The sequence below is a fragment of the Pinus tabuliformis genome, chromosome 2_2, assembly GCF_031772625.1.
Source record: "Pinus tabuliformis cultivar Carrire ecotype Pingquan chromosome 2_2, CPIR1, whole genome shotgun sequence".
NCBI classification, from domain to species: Eukaryota; Viridiplantae; Streptophyta; class Pinopsida; order Pinales; family Pinaceae; genus Pinus; species Pinus tabuliformis.
The window spans coordinates 992162214-992180071 of NC_142300.1; the positions used below are offsets into that span (position 1 = coordinate 992162214).

The 17858-nt window shown below is 35.6% G+C and overlaps 1 pseudogene; it reads right to left on the reverse strand.

Annotated features, from left to right (window-relative positions):
• Positions 1 to 3452: 3452 nt before the first annotated feature.
• Positions 3453 to 17137, reverse strand: LOC149196661 (beta-galactosidase 6-like; annotated as a pseudogene).
• Positions 17138 to 17858: the final 721 nt, after the last annotated feature.

The following is a 17858-nucleotide window of genomic DNA, read 5'->3' on the forward strand; positions in this document are numbered from 1 at the left end:
TTGCATAGAGTGCCAACAGGTTAAAATAGAACATCAACACCCTGCTGGACTGTTACAGCCATTACCCATACCAGAGTGGAAGTGGGAGATCATTACTATGGACTTTATAACAGGATTACCTAAATCCAAAAGGAACAATGATTCCATCATGGTAGTGGTGGACAAACTAAGCAAATCAGCCCACTTCATACCGGTACAGTCCACTTTCTGAGCAGCACAAATTGCAAATATTTTTATGCAGAACATATTTAAGCTGCACGGTTTACCCAAAACTATAATTTCTGACCGCGATGTTAAGTTTACATCAGCATTTTGGAGGACTTTGTTTGAGGGATTGGGAACTCAACTAAATTTCAGCACCACATATCATCCGCAGACTGATGGACAGACTGAACGGGTGAACCAGGTGGTAGAAGATATGTTGAGGTCATATGTGATGCAGCAACCATCCCGGTGGGAAGAATATTTGCATTTGGTAGAGTTTGCTTATAATAATGGTTATCATGCATCTTTACAGATGAGCCCATTCGAAGTGCTTTATGAACGGAAATTCCATACACCTTCCAGTTGGGGTGGACCAGAAGACAGACTTATGTTGGGCCCTGAGATGCTAAAAGAGATGGAAGAAATGGTCAAAAAGGTGCGAGCCAATTTAAAGTAGCTCAAGATAGACAAAAAAGCTTTGCAGATCGGAAGAGGAACTTTAAAGAATACCAGGTAGGAGATCATGTGTATGTAAGGATTCGAGCCAAAAGGAGTACCTTACGATGGAGTGGTTGCGCCAAATTGGCACCCCGTTTTTGTGGATCTTTTCAAATTTTAGCGAGGGTTGGGCCAGTGGCATACCAGCTCACCCTGCCTAGCCACATCCGGGTCCATAATGTCTTCCATGTATCAGTATTAAAGAAATACGTTTATGACCCTAAGCACATAGTTAGTTGGCAAGACATTCAGGTAAGGAAATGTCTTAAGTAGCACAAACCAAAATTGGTTGCTAAGAGGAAAACTGATTAAAATATTGTGTGTTTCAGGTAGAACCAGAAGGAGAATTCTTGGTCGAGCCAATGAACATACTCGATCGGAGAAAAGTCATGCTACGGAAATGAGCCATCGCCCAGGTTAAAGTGCAATGGCAGCACTTTGGGCCAGATGAGGCCACCTGGGAGGATGAACAACTCATGAGGGAAGCTTATCCCGAATTGTTTATGAGTGGAAAACATCGGGACGATGTTGAATTTCAGGAGGGGGAGATGTAATGCCCCTAGTAAAACTGTAATATTTTATTAACAGTAGTAAGTTCAACTGTTAACTATTGTTACCTTTGGGGTAAACTGAATAATTATTACCATTACTATTTGAATTTAATTATGTAGTTAATTATTGTTATGTTTTTCATTATTGTTAATTGAAAAGGAAACAGTGTGTTAATGGATCTAGCAGCTCCTCATGAAAGGAGGTTAAAAATTAAGAATGGAAGATACCAGTAAACCCTAACTACCTTTCCCAACTGTAGATGCTTCCAAAGGAAAAGGAAGCAAGGGGAAGGAAAAAACCGTGTTGTAGGGAGAGACGAAGAAAAAAAAGAATCGCCAAGTGTGGTGATGACCAGATACGCAGGCTTTGGGTGCCAGAATCTTGCAGAAGAAGCTAAGTCTGGTGATGACTAGATAGTGCAGGCTTTGAGTGCCAGAATCCTACAGAAGACGCTAAGTCTGGCAATGACCAGACAACGCAGGCTTAGAAATCCAAAATCTTGTAGAAGACGCTAAGTCTGGTAATGACCAGATAACATAGGCTTAGAGTGCTAGAATCTTGCAGAAGATGGTGGTATTGCAAGAGTGCTTGGGGGTGGCTGGGTCGAGAAGAATCCTCCTTATGGTCGGGTGGTTGACAAGCGCCAGGAACAAAGTTGGTCCTTACCCTTGGGATTATTTCTTACAAGAAAAATCTGAACTCAGGTATGGAATCAAACTGTTGAGCTTAGCAAGAGTAGTAATGTTGTTTACAGTAGTTAAACATTCATGTCCATAAACTCAGAGAACAGATTCTAGAAAATAATGACAGAAGTTAATAAAACACGCTTATAATCACAGTATATAGATTCTTGTGTAAATGCCTGTAGAATTATTATTTACTAAATGTGTCCACAAAAGAGGTAAAGAAAGTAGAACAATTTCAGGGTTCAATGTTTGCTGGTGAGTATTAAAATCCACTATGGAAGGAAAAATTTACTAGCTTAAAGATCTGTAGTAATTATTTTAAACACCAAATCAAGACAAAAGACATTAGCAGAAGTCGCGAGAATTGCATGAGAGAGGTAGGGTTTCTAAACCCAGGAGTGTAGAGTTTCTAATGTGGTAGGGTTTCTAACACATTGCATTAAGATTTAATTAACAAACATAAATTAATTTAGAGCGAAACTCTGAAATATCAATGAGAAACCCAGAAACCCTGTATTAGATGTGACCCCTAGGAACGTAATACTCAGTGCAAAAAAATGTATGTAACATGAATTAGCAGACCAGTAGAGACATGTAAGAATCTCGACTTACAGCTAAACGAAAGAAGCTTTGTCTAAGTTATACAGTGAACAATAACTGCATGCAAGCGAAAATTTCAACATCACAATTTTACGATAAACTCTTCTCTTGGGGAAACAAAACCCTTAACCGGCAATATGAGAAATGATATAATCATCAGGATTGGTACACAAACATTTCAAAAGATCTCGTTGGATAAATTCGAGAAAACAAGTTCCATCTCTGGAATTAATCTGCAGAACCGTCCAGTCTAAAGCTTAAGGAAAAAGGAAATTACATCTACAGATTAGAATGATACCGACATGACCTCAACTTGGGTGCGGTAGCGAGAAGCTAAACCCTTGGAGCAACTCGAAAATATATACCAAGCTAGACTATTTTGGCTCTCGGCCTCATACCATAAAACTGTTACAGAACCAAATTCTCTTTCTAAAAGAAAAATAAACAAAAGAATTCAGACTCCAGCAAATGCCTAGGGATGGAACCCCAGCTCCGAATAACCAGCGGACCCAGTCTTCCAGTTCTAAAGTCATCATGGGAGATCTCTCTTACCCGGAAAGCCCTCGAGCGATGAAGCCTGGAGAGGGTTTGACTGTCTTACTGCAGCAATGGCGGACTCTGGCACCCTAGAGTAAATCCTACAGCGGAACAAAACTGCAGTGTGTCAAGGGCTGAATCCGATGAGTGAAGGAAATTAACAACATCCGTAAAAAGATCTCAACAGATCAAGATAAGCTTACTCGGGTCCTCCATCTGAGGAGAGAGCCATAGTTGCTTGACTCAGTAGGTTTCTTGACTAGTTCGAGAACACGGAGCCACAAGAAGCTTGAAGGAGCCGAGACCAAAAATAAGTGAGGAAGCAAATGCAGCATAGAAATTCTGAAGGCGGTAATGCCAAACCATGACAGATGACTAATCATAGATCTGGGTAGCCAAATCTCCTCCGTTGATGCGGCGAGAAGTCCCAGGAGTGGGGCTGCTGAGAGCAGGCTGCTCGTGCCACATATAGGCAGAGCAGAGATAAGTACCAAGAGTAAATCCATCCTTACATATCAGCAGAGCCAGCTGGGAGCCATAGCCAGCTTTAACATATAGAAAATATATATTCTGACATAGGTTCTATGGTATCAATGGTGGAGTATAATTCCCAGGCACCAAGTGAATAATAAGATAATTACTAACAGTACATCAGTCATAAATACAACCCAGAATCGTTAACCCAGGATAACCTTCCATGTGAAAGCAACCTCTAGATCAGGCTATGTTAATTGCCAATTATGATTTATATTAATTATGTACAAGCACTGAAATTACCGATAGCAATGTAAACTTGTTTAATTGATCTTGTAAATAAAACGATGTCAAGAAAAAAAATTTAATGTATTTAACTTATGTAAATTATATGTTTGGGAGATATCACAATCGCATTGCGGAATTGTTTTGAAAGCACATCACTGTGGAGATTTGGTTTCACCTTAGTAATATCAATGGCTTTCGTTTTAGATTTTTATGTTAATAGTGACCCTGTGTTTTGTTTATATATATATTTGAACTCTAATTTAATTTATAAAAGTTAAAAATAAAATAATTTCTAATATATAAAATTAATTTTTAATCCATTTTTAAGTAAATTTTGAAAACGTACACATAGTTTCAGCTCTATAAAATAAAAATTTATGTTTGTCATTCTCCCTATTACATATAATGAAGTATATAGTTGCTCAAGCTATTTTATTTTTAAACTAGTATTATTGCAAGAAAAGTTTTTATGGAGGAATGCCTTAAGGACCGTTAATTATTAATTTTTTATTAATAAATTTAATTTTAAGATTTTTTTTTAATAAAATAATTTGTTTTTAATAATATTAAAAAAGATTAAGGAAAAATGAAAAGATTAAAATTATTTTGAATAATACAAATTTATAATTTAAAAACTCTCATTTAATATTATATTATATTGATATAAGATTTGCATATGTAAGATTTTAGTGGAGAATATGATTTAAAAGTAATTTATAATCTAAAATTCATTTTAATCATGCATTTAGCTTAGAGGATCATATCTCTTGAGTTATAAACTTTTTTTTTACCAAAAAACTTGAAAAAATATTTATACCTTGAGAGGTTTGATTCCGCTCAACACTTGCTAAATTTGTGATAAAAATGGATCTACACACACTAAAAATGGACAAATGTAGAATAATGAAATTACTTTAAATGTTTTAACCAAAAACCGTCTTAAGCATGGATCTCTTGACCATTAAAAAGCATGAAAGCTTTATTTTTCCAAATTTTGCACTCTAAAAGAAATTTGTACCTTAGGAGATTTGATCCATCTCAACCCTTGGTAGATCCAGACTTAAAATGAGTCTATGTTAGTAGTTACTATATCCAAATAAAATAGTCTAATTAATAAATATTTCAGTGTTTTTCTGAAAAATAAAAATAAAATAAAAAATAAAACAATTTACTCAATTTTGCTCCCACTCTATATCTTTTAGATTTCTAAGTGTAAGTTTATGTGAATTTTAATCCCAAATATTTTTAAAGACATTAAATTCATTTCTACATTAAAAAAATACATTTGAAGTAACTAAAAGTCACAATCTTTCTCAAAATTATATCACGAGCAAAATATTTATTAATTAGATACAGCTATGAAATTCTTATCATCATAAAATCATAAATGTTATACATTTAATTGTTTTGCTTTCTAGGTTATAATTCTTGAATTTTTATAACTTTATGCACCTTGAACCATTCATAAAATCTAGCTATAACTGTTTATATGGAATTTAACTAAATAAATAAATGATATTTAAGATGTATAACTAGCATTTGAACTAGATGTTGCAAAGGAAACGCCATAAGGCATAAATTGAGGAACAATAACAACATGGGAATGAGAATATCTAAATAGATGCAGAGATGGTTAACGTTTTTTGTGTTTCCTCATACGGTTGATGCTGGCAATTTTTTTAACATGATGAATATATTGGACTTTGCTAATAGAGCATCTGAGATATTTAGGTTGTCAAATGATCATGATGTTGATATTAGGATATTTACATGTTTATATATGATATAAGATATAATAATAAAATATAGATTTTTGTGGTTGTCTTTATTGCATTATGTAGATTATGAGCATTGATCGATTTCCTAATGACCCAAATGGTTACGAGCAATTAGAACCTTCTACATATATCAATGCACCTTTAGTAGGTGCCCTTGCTTATTTTAATTCTAGTTTCAGTGTCTATGTATAGGTAGGTACATGATAAAGGAGCCATTCTAGTTTATCATTCTAGTTTCGCTGTCAGGATGGAAGAATGAGCCATTCCATTTGGCTAAGTTTTGAACTGGGGTCCTTTTTTGTTTGCATTTTTTTAGAGTAGCTATATTTAGATGGTTAACATTTTTTGTGTTTCCTCATACGGTTGATGCTGGAAATTTTTTTGACATGATGAATATATTGGACTTTGCTAATAGAGCTGTATGTATTAACTGTGCAAAGAAGTAGCTCATTTTCATAGCCATGGATTTATGCACAGGTGATGCTTGAGATATATTCAAATTATAGTTTCAACATCCTTCAAGAATATCTCTCATTACACCTTTCCCTGTGATTGGTTACATTCTTCACTCTGTTGTGTGACCTGTTGTTTTTAGTTTACTCATATTGTATGGCAACAGACTTGTCTAGAAGAGTAATGGCTTAGCAGTTTTATTTTTTCCCATGTAAGCAGAATTGAAAAAAGTTTATTCCATGGTGGTTTATGGAATCTTGTTGAGGATCAGTCACTATCATTGGCACTTTCCCCTCCAGCTGCTTCATACCTATCGCTAGTAGACCTTTGGAGCTTGGGACCTTTAGTAATAATGCATGAAGGAGTTGTTGAAAGCGTTAATATGTATTGCTTTTGAAGGGTATACATGCTATCTCCTCAGTGTTTTATTCTGATTCTAACTTTGGTTATATTCTTTTGTAAGTAGGAGGGCTTCTTTACACAATGTCTAATAGAAAATTGCAATATGTTACATCTTCTTCCTTCTTGATCTTCACTTATGCTAAATACCTGAGCCCCTCCAAACAAGTACTAACTTGCGGGTCAATTACTTTTAGCCCAAAGAGATTGCAAATATCTGAGTAGTTGCATCCAGAGGATGAAGTAGATAAGAACGATGTGAATCGACAATGCCATTTTCCAAAGAAGTAGAGCATTATTTGTTTAGAAGTGTCCATTGAAGATATAGGAGAAGACATGAATATCAGACTTTCCTCATCAATGATGAAGCTATAATAAAACTAATGTTTGTTTTTTTTTTGAATGTTGAATTCATTTTTACTAAACATAGTATCACTTATATATATATATATATATATATATATATATATATATATATAGATATATATAACCTTTAGACTTTCTGCTAAGTCAAAAATGTAAAGAAATCCAGTGACAAGTTTCCTTTTGAGATCGAACTGAAGATGTTATGAAACTAGCTCACAAAAAGATAGAGAAGATAGATCAATGCCTTAGAAATAAGCCTCTTCGAGGGGGCAACCTCCTTTACATTACACAAATGAAAAATTCTTGGATGATACAAATGACAAGACCTCCTTTCTATATATAGGAGTCTAAGGGGTCATAATATAATCAGAGTCGACATAACAATAATAATGTAAGGGCACAATAATAACAATAGTGGGCTTCTATGGGGCACAATAATAACAATATGGGGACTACATGGGCAGAACAATATAATAAGGGGGTTGTACTAATAACAATAAGGGGTTACACTAGTAGTATAGGGACCTAACAGAAGAAGGGTGGATTTTTTTGACTTGTTGGAAGGAAATAATAATGTCGCACACATTTAAAGGGTGCACTATGCAGTTCAACTGGATGAAATTAGCAGGAAACAAATGATACAAAAAGAAACTGGACTTTCTTGAAAATAGAATATAATATAACAGGAAAAGTCATCTAGATAATGAAATGGATCCACATAATAGCACCCATAACAAGCCAAAAGTGACTTAGATCTGATAGACGACCATTTGTGCATTAATCCCATTTTTGGGAAGTTTATATTCATATCAAGAAGGTTTGACATTTGATGACAATGACATAGAAACCCAAGAATTGGCTATATACCTAGTTAGATTGTTGTTAAAAGGAATATAAACTGACTTTCATGAATGGAAGGTACTATCATAATCAAATAAAATTTGACTTATCAAAGCTAGTTTGATTAAATAAAAAGGTCATGATGCACCTAACCGCCTTCAACGGTGTCATAATCGTTCTAAAGAAGGAAGGATTTGAGGTATAGTGCAATCTGAAACTTCAGGAATTTTTTCCCTCCAATATGTTTCTTTTCTGTTAGTTTTTGAACTTGGGACTTTGTGGAGATGTTAAGCTTTGTGTATACACTTTTATGTCTTCAATTGTGTCATTGCTCATTTTTTTAGGCTTCCATATATAAAATTACCTAAAGCGAGTGCTATATTTTTACGTATTTATTTGGAAATATACCTAGCAGATGCGTTGATCAATATTCACAAACTCCCTCAACTACCAAAGACTTGAGATTGTTAGCACAAGAGATTCCAAACAAATCTTTAGAAACAGAGATGGAACATGTCTCCTTCCCAAGGCATGCCTGCACAAAAAATAATTATGTTAGCAGACCTTCAGTGATCTCCCTTAATTAGAATAGTGTATTAAAGAATTGCATACATTTTCTACAATGGAAGTTGAAGAATAGTGTATTAAAGAATTGCATACATTTTCTACAATGGAAGTTGAATTCACTGCATGGCAAGAGCCCTTGATGAAATTTGTGTAGGACCCACTTGGATTTCCGAAACTTTCAAAGCTTATCGATGATATGTGTTGCCCTGAAGAACATTGGAGACGAAGCTCTGGCAATGTCAATGAGCTGACAGTAGGATGAGCTTGAGACGCATGGGCGCAGACAGTGTCAACGTATCTTGTCCCAAATGAAATTCTAGAAGGATCACCGCCTACTTCGTTGAGGAGAACTAATACATTCTTTGTTGGGTGAAACCATGAGCAAGGAACATGGTAACTGATTGAGGTAGTTATTCTGTTTAGTATCAGTATGATTTTTTTTTCTAGAGCAGGTAAAAATTCACTGAAGCTATCAAAGGAGAATGAGCAACTTTCTTAGGCTAGCACAAATAAGGTAGTGTAAGGAGAATTTTCCCTTAAGTAAACCGTCTTGTACACAACATAGTTACAACAAAATCCTAGCCAATGCCTACTAAGTCTACTCCACTGACTGACATCCCCTAGTTTATGTTTGCGAGGCCCAAGGTTCCCCCTCAGGTAATGGTTGACCTACCCTATTAATTTTATAGAGTTGTACACACCAAACATAGTTTCACTAGGAGGTATAGTACTACGAAATCTACAAAGAAGCTTTATCTAGGAATGAATATTTCTAATGATTTTGCTAATTAATGGTTACCATTTTTTAGTTGGTTCTCACAGTTCATGTCACATTTATATGAGTAATAACTGCCACTGTAAGCGCATACATTAGAGCAGGCATAAATGGGAGTCTTCAATGAAAGAAAATAGCACCCAATATGATTTCCATTTACCCATTCTTGCCCTTTGCTCATGGTACTTAGGTCCAAAGCCACTAAATTGGCACCTTCAGGTGTGTTAAACTCAGCCTACATGGTCCCATCAAGAAAAAGATCAACAAGCTCTTGTCGTTACTATAACTAGGACAGATCAATCTATGCTAGTTCAGCCAGCTTAAAGTGTTGCGACTAAGTCAAAAATGTAAAATGTAAAGAAATCTGGTGAAAAGTTTCCTTTTGAGATCGAACTGAAGAAGGGTGAATTTGTTTGAAGGAAATAAAAATGTGGCGCACATTTAAAGGGTGCACTACGCAGTTCAATTGGATGAAATTAGCAGGAAACAAATGATATAGAAAGAAATTGGACTTTCTCGAAAATAGAATATAATCTATCGAGAAAAGTCATCTAGATAATGAAAGGGATCCACATAATAGCACCCATAACAAGCCAAAAGCGACTCATATCTGATAGATGATTGTTTATGCATTAATCCCATTTTTGGGAAGTCTATATTCATATCAAGAAGGTTTGACATTTGATGAGGATAACATAGAAACCCAAGAATAGGGTATATACCTAGTTAGATTGTTGTTAAAAGGAATATAAATTGACTTTCATGAATGGAAGGTATTATCAGGATCAAATAAAATTTGACTTATCAAAGCTAGTTTGATTAAATAAAAGGGTCATGATGCACCTAACCGCCTTCAACAGTGTCATAATCGTTCTAAAGAAGGAATGATTTGAGGTATAATGCAATCTGAAACTTCAGGATTTTTTTCCCTCCAATATGTTTTTTTCTGTTAGTTTTTGAACTTGGGACTCTGTGGAGATGTTAAGCTTTGTGTATACACTTTTATGTCTTCAATTGTGTCATTGCTCATTTTTGCAGGCTTCCATATATAAAATTATCTAAAGCGAGTGCTATATTTTTACGTATTTATTTGGAAATATGCCTAGTAGATGCATTGATCAATATTCGCAAACTCCCTCAACTACCAAAGACTTGAGATTGTTAGCACAAGAGATTCCAAACAAATCTTTAGAAACAGAGATGGAACATGTCTCCTTCCCAAGGCATGCCTGCACAAAAAATAATTATGTTAGCAGACCTTCAATGATCTCCCTTAATTAGAATAGTGTATTAAAGAATTGCATACATTTTCTACCATGGAAGTTGAAGAATACTGTATTAATGAATTGCATACATTTTCTACAATGGAAGTTGAATTCACTGCATGGCAAGAGCCCTTGATGAAATTTGTGTAGGACCCACTTGGATTTCTGAATCTTGCAAAGCCTATGGATGATATGCGTTGCCCTGAAGAACATTGGAGACAAAGCTCTGGCAATGTCAATGAGCTAACAGTAGGATGAGCTTGAGACACATGAGCACAGACAGTGTCAACATATCTTGTCCCAAATGAAATTCTAGAAGGATCACCACCTACTTCCTTGAGGAGAACTAATACATTCTTTGTTGGGTGAAACCATGAGCAAGGAGCACGGTACCTGATTGAGGTAGTTATTCTATTTAGTATCAGTATGATTTTTTTTCTAGAGCAGGTAAAAATTCACTGAAACTATCAAAGGAGAATGAGCAACTTTCTTAGGCTAGCACAAATAAGGTAGTGTAAGGAGAATTTTCCCTTAAGTAAACCCTCTTGTACACAACATAGTTACAACAAAATCCTGGCCAATGCCTACTAAGGCTACTCCACTGACAGACATCCCCTAGTTTATGTCTGCCAGGCCCAAGGTTCCCCCTCAGGTAACGGTTGACCTACCCTGTTAATTTTACAGAGTTGTACACACCAAAAGTAGTTTTACCTCATACTCCAGGAGGTATAGTACTACGAAATCTACAAAGAAGCTTTATCTAGGAATGAATATTTCTAATGATTTTTCTAATTAATGGTTACCATTTTTGAGTGGGTTCTCCACAGTTCATGTCACATTTAGATGAGTAATAATTGCCTCTATAATCGCATACATTAGAGCAAGCATCAATGGGAGCCTTCAATGAAACAAAATAGCACCCAATATGATTTCCATTTACCCATGTTTGCCCTTTGCTCATAGTACTTAGGTCCAAAGCCACTAAATTGGCACCTTCGGGTGTGTTAAACTCAGCCTACATGGTCCCATCAAGAAAAAGATTAGCAAAGCTCTTGTCGTTACTATAACTAGGACAAATCAATCTATGCTAGTTCAGCCAGCTTAAAGTGTTGTGACTGAGTCAAAAATGTAAAATGTAAAGAAATCTGGTGAAAAGTTTCCTTTTGAGATTGAACTGAAGAAGGGTGGATTTGTTTGAATTGTTCAAAGGAAATAAAAATGTGGCACACATTTAAAGGGTGCACTATGCAGTTCAACTGGATGAAATTAGCAGGCAAGAAATGATATAGAAAGAAATTGGACTTTCTCAAAAATAGAATATAATCTACCAAGAAAAGTCATCTAGATAATGAAAGGGATCCACATAATAGCACCCATAACAAGCCAAAAGCGACTCAGATATGATAGACGACTGTTTGTGCATTAATCCCATTTTTGGGAAGTTTATATTCATATCAAGAAGGTTTGACATTTGATGAGGATAACATAGAAACTCAATAATAGGCTATTTACCTGGTTATATTGTTGTTAAAAGGAATATAAACTTACTTTCATGAATGGAAGGTATTATCATAATCAAATAACATTTGACTTACTAAGCTAATTTGATTAAATAAGGTCATGATGCACCTAACCACCTTCAAAAGTGTCATAATCGTTCTAAAGAAGGAAGGATTTGAGGTATAGTGCAATCTAAAACTTTAGGATTTTTTTCCCTCCAATATGTTTCTTTTCTGTTGGTTTTTGAACTTGAGACTCAGTGGAAATGCTAAGCTTTGTGTATACACTTTTATGTCTTCGATTGTGTCATTGATAATTTTTGCAGGCTTCCATATATAAAATTATCTAAAGCGAGTGTTATATTTTTACATATTAATTTGGCAATATGCCTAGTAGATGTGTTGATCAATATTTACAAACTCCCTTAACTACCAAAGACTTGAGATTGTCAGCACAAAAGATTCCAAACAAATCTTCAGAAACAGAGATGGAACATATCTCCTTCCCAAGGAATGCTTGCACAAAAAATAATTATGTTAGCATACCTTTAGTTATCTCCCTCAATTAGAATAGTGTATTAAAGAATTGCATACCTTTTCTACAATGGAAGTTGAATTCATTGCATGGAAAGAGCCCTTGGTGAAATTTGTGCAGGACCCACTTGGATTTCCAAAGCTTGAAAAGCTTATGGATGATATGTGTTGCCCTGAAGAACATTGGAGACGAAGCTCTAGCAATGTGAATGAGCTGATAATAGGATGAGCTTGACACACATGGGCACAGATAATGTCAACATATCTTGTCCCGAATAAAATTCTAGAAGGATCACCACCTACTTCCTCAATCATAACTAATACATTCCTTGTTGGGTGTAGCCATGAGCGAGGAACATGGTACTTGATTGAGGTAGTTATTCTATTTAGTATCAGTGTGAATTTTTTTTATGGAGTAGGTAAAAATTAGTTGAATCTATCAAAGGAGAACGAGCAAATTTCTTAGGCTAGCACAGATAAGGCTGTGTAAGGAGAAGTTTCCCTTAAGTAAACCCTCTTGCACGCAACATAGTTACAAAAAACGCCTGACTGATTCCTACTAAGGCTACTCCACTGACAAAAATCCCCTGGTTTATGTCTGCCAAGCCCAAGGTTCCCTCTCAGGTAACGGTTGACCTACCATGTTAATTTTATAGATTTGTACACACCAGATGTAGTTTTACCTCATACTCGAGGAGGTATAGTACTACGAAATCTACAAAGAAGCTTTATCTAGGAATGAATATTTCTAATGATTTTTCTAATTAATGGTTACCATTTTTTAGTGGGTTCTCCATAGTTCGTGTCACATTTAGATGAGTAATAAGTGCCTCTGTAATCACATACATTAGAGCAGGCATCAATGGGAGCCTTCAATGAAACAAAATAGCACCCAATATGATTTCCATTTACCCATGCTTGCCCTTTGCTCATGGTACTTAGGTCCAAAGCCACTGAATTGGTGCCTTTAGGTGCATTAAACTTAGTCTACATGGTCCCATCAAGAAAAAGATCAGCAAAGCTCTGGCCGTCACTATAACTAGGACAGATCAATCTATGCTAGTATGGGCATAGTGGTTGGAATGACCTCGTCATCAAGTCCAAACTTTAACTGATGTAAAGCCTTTGTGTGTGACTGAAGGTGTTTGATATCCCCTATCTATTCTACAAAGTCCAAATAGAAGAAGATTTTCATATCTGCAGATGAATCAGAGACACTGATTACCTTGTACTAGATGAGAGCAATTTGTTTAGGAGGGTTTACTCTTGAAATCCATTCGACTTTCTTTGCTCCAGTGTCTGAATATAGTTGTAAGTATTCACCCTTCAGACCTATTTGTGATTAAAAGGAAAATTGATAGTCTTCAATGTTAGAAGGGGAATTTTTATTGAGTATACACACATGGCAAAACTTGATCAGAATACCGACCAGAGAGCAATTATTCCTAGCTATACTAACTTGTTGGGATTATTACTCATGAAAACCAGGTTAGAAATGGGTAAAAAACAAATGGATAACATGACCTAGTTTAGCAGTAAATACCTGGTAATACCATGTTTGATAGCTCAAATCCGTTGAACCATTTCTAAGTCCCAACAATTTCACAGGACCATTTATTCCTGTCGGCCATGTATCAAAGAAAGATTTGATGTTCTATTCACCAAAAGAAAATCAATTCCCATTAGTTCATAACGAAAGTAGTTGATTGAGATAGCCTCAGTAATAGATAAATTTTTAAGTCCCTGCTCATTTAAAAGCAATAAACTCTGCTTTCAATATTTATATCCTCTAATCGTTTAGGTATGGAATTGAACCTACAATCCAACTGTCATGCTTAGTAGGGAAATATGATTCTCTCTAGTCTACAGTGCAATCAACTTCTCAAACATAAACCCCCATTTTGAATAATCTCCAGTCTGAGATCCTATAAAATATCATCATCGTGTTCATAATCGTTTTCTGAATTTAAACATCCCATCAATCAATCCAATCCTATATCGAATTATTCAGTTTCACATATAACACAAATTTAAGAAATTAACTTTCCTGGTGTGCCAAATCAACCAACAGTAGGGAATTGCTCTAGAAATTACATAGAAAAGTTAAACATTTTACTCACCTGCGAAATTTCCATTGACAAACACATGAAGTGTATGTCCTCGACTATCCACATGCAAGACTGTTTGGCTTCCACTCTTTAAAAACGGTTCATCTTCATGGATATAAATATTGTATTGATAAAATACATAATCAAAACCCTAACAAATTCGTGAAGTAATAGTCCTAACATATCTTCAGAGTACTTAGATTTGAGTACTTATTAATATGGAATGGAATTTCTTTATAAAGATATATCTGGATAACAACCACAAACTAGAGAAAGCAAGAAGACATGAAATTGATATTACTGGGAATTTTTTCTGAGAAAGGATCCTATAACAACAATTTGTGAACTTCCATAAAAACCAACTTCCTAATTGGAAAAATATTTGGGGTAAGGTGTCATAATCTCCCCTTGTCTCAAATGCAAAGTTAATTACAAGTTCAGAATACCTTATTGTATACCATAGATAATCACTTTTATCTAAAGTTGTGCTAAGTTTCTCTAACAAGTCGTGGGCAGAGAATTTGTTTTCTCCCCATATTCCAACATATTCTTTGTGCCATGACCAGTTTACAGATATTTTTCCTCTATCTCCACTTGATGTTCCAAGAGGATGAAGGGACTCCATGTTGACCTGCTCCATTCCCATTAAGGAAATTTTTCTACTAATATGTAACATTTGATACACATCTAATTAGAGGTTCTATATAATCCCACAACTTTCATCATCACCTCAGCTAATCTGATGAAAATCAGTAGAAAATATCACTAACCCTTGCAGTGTTATAGACCACATTTTTGCAGTCAGGCAAGAGACTGACAGACCAAACAGGTAGATTATAAGATATCCCATTGAATCGCATGGTTGCATCCTGCTTACTGTGGACGTTGCTAAGGAAGGCATCACAAACACCAGAATTCTTGGTAGAATATACGCTGCCTGCATATTCAGGGTAAGTTTGATGCCTAAAAGTGTCATTAGTTTCCATCTCAACAACTTTTAGAACGACACTCCCTTGCAAGGGTTAAACGATTATATACAATGGAATTATGTATAAATTATTCAATTGAATGACAAACCTTAAAGCCTTTTCCCAGTGAAATGATATTCATGTCTCCATAGATTAGAGCAGGTTCACATAGTTTTATCGCTTTGTGCAACTCTTTCAGATGCCCCCACTTCGACTGTGTTATCTTCCCTGTAAAGATCACAGAGGACAGTGATTACACAGAGATAGAGACTAATGTTTTATCGATTTTTTTTTAACTAAGCAGGGTCTACTTATGGAGAAAACTAGTTAGGTCTATTCTCATGAAATTGTGAATGGAGTTTTAGAATGTATACAAATTTAGTCGCCTCACTGCTTACAATTTTACCAGAATCCCATAAACATAAACATGGAATACATATTGTTTCAAATAAACAGAAAAAATCCAAAGACAAACTTACAATGGTTCCTAACTTTATGATTTATGATTGTAGAAGGATAATTGAACCAAACTCATTTTCAGCGTTATACAACCCAGGTGCACCCTTTAGAAAAACCTTCCTCGCACTCTTTCAGTGTCGATTAAAATTTGGCAAGGGAAACTCTGCCATACCATATTCGTCAATAGGGGCATCGTAGTCATAACTGGTGGTAATGAATGGACCGTCGCTTGTCCGCCCAAAGTTTGTGCCTCCATGGTACTGCAACATACAAAGAAATTAATAACACAATTATAAATGTGTATCGGCTCAAGCAGACGATGAAAGAAGATCAAAATCCACCATGTAATAGTTCTGGAATGTTCCTCCTCTCTGAAAAATTGGACCACTGCGAATGCGACATCCTTAGCAGGTGTGTGAGGGATCCTCCCTCCGAAGGTCTGAAACTTGTTGTCTAAACAACATCTGGGGAATAGTCCCTATTCTAAGAGGCATATAGTCGAAAATCAAGGGGCTTAAGTGCCATTGTAAGAACAAAACTATAAGTGCATAGACAAAGCAAGGAACTGTAATTTAAGCACACGAAAATACACAAAATTCTTCTAAGAAAATTCACATTACTGGGTGAAAACTATCTAATTAACGTGAGAACCATAATAGCAAAATTAAGAATTAACGATTTAAAAGAGTTCAAGGCCAGTGCTGACACAGTTTCATATAAAAGACAAAAACATTTGGTAAAAGATTGAAATACGTTTCCTCGACATAGTTCGATATTTAAGAAACAAGATTAAAATTTCTCTAGAATGAAAGTATACGGATGTTTAGTAACCTAGAATACTGGAAATCAAGCTTATCAGCTTTCCATAAAATGGAGTGTCTTTCTACATACACCAGATGTTTCTAAGAAGTCATATAACCCTTCAGGGGTTTACAAAAATACAAACAGAAACCTTGATTTAAAAACCCTTGTTGGGCAGTCTCAAGAATGACCACACCTAGGAGTCTACATGGAGATAAGCGCAGTGTTGGCGTAGTTTTGACCGATTTGTGCCTGTTTCGGTAGATGGGTACTGATAAGATAGTTCCACCTACACGGAGGAGTAGCAAATTAGTATCAAACAATAAAAACACAGATCCTGAAAGTATAACGAAGGAATTACAACAATGCTTAAGCCACAATTTACCTGTACAAATCGCCGTGGGAAAAAGATGAGTCGGGTGAAGGCATAAGATCTTGCCGCCAAGGGAACACCCAACTTTCTCCCTGCGTGTCAACAAAGCCCATGATGTTATGTCAGAGTTAGCGATTGTGTCGAACTGTGCATGAAGAATAGAGGAAAAATGACGCTCACCAATTGCTGTGAGTTCTATGAGTGGCACTGTCTTTCTCTCCAAAGTTTCAAACCGTAGAACTAAACTAGAGTGATATGAGGAAAAACTGCAAAAGAGAAACCACAAAACCCTGGAGAAGTTTCAGAGCAACATTTCGCGGTGGCAGAGGATGAGAATGAGGGTTTGGGTGACCAGCTAGGGGGAGGCAACACCTAGAAGTAGTGTCGAGAAAGAATTAGTGTGAGCAAGGGCGATTGACCTGCGGCGTGGTGCCGAGCAAGAAGTAGTGTGAGCAAGGGCGATCGACCTGCTGCGTAGCGAGGTCGCAAGACTTATAATTGTAACTAATTTAATACTGTAGAATCAATCGGATGGTTGAAACTATTTTAATCATCTAACACTTAAATCAAGGGCCCATGAATGTACATGTACCTTCAGAGGGGTGTTGATTTCAAAAGGGAATGCCTTACGACGTAATTAATATATTTGATTTAATTATCAATAAAAAATTATATAATATAATTATTTTTAATATGACAAAAATATAATGTATTTGTTTTCTTTTCAATTTCTTTTTCTCTAATTTTATGGTCATGGCCAAGTCACACAATAAATGGGTGCTGAGACCTAGTTTATGAGATAATAGACCTATCTTTGAGTAGTAATTTGACTAC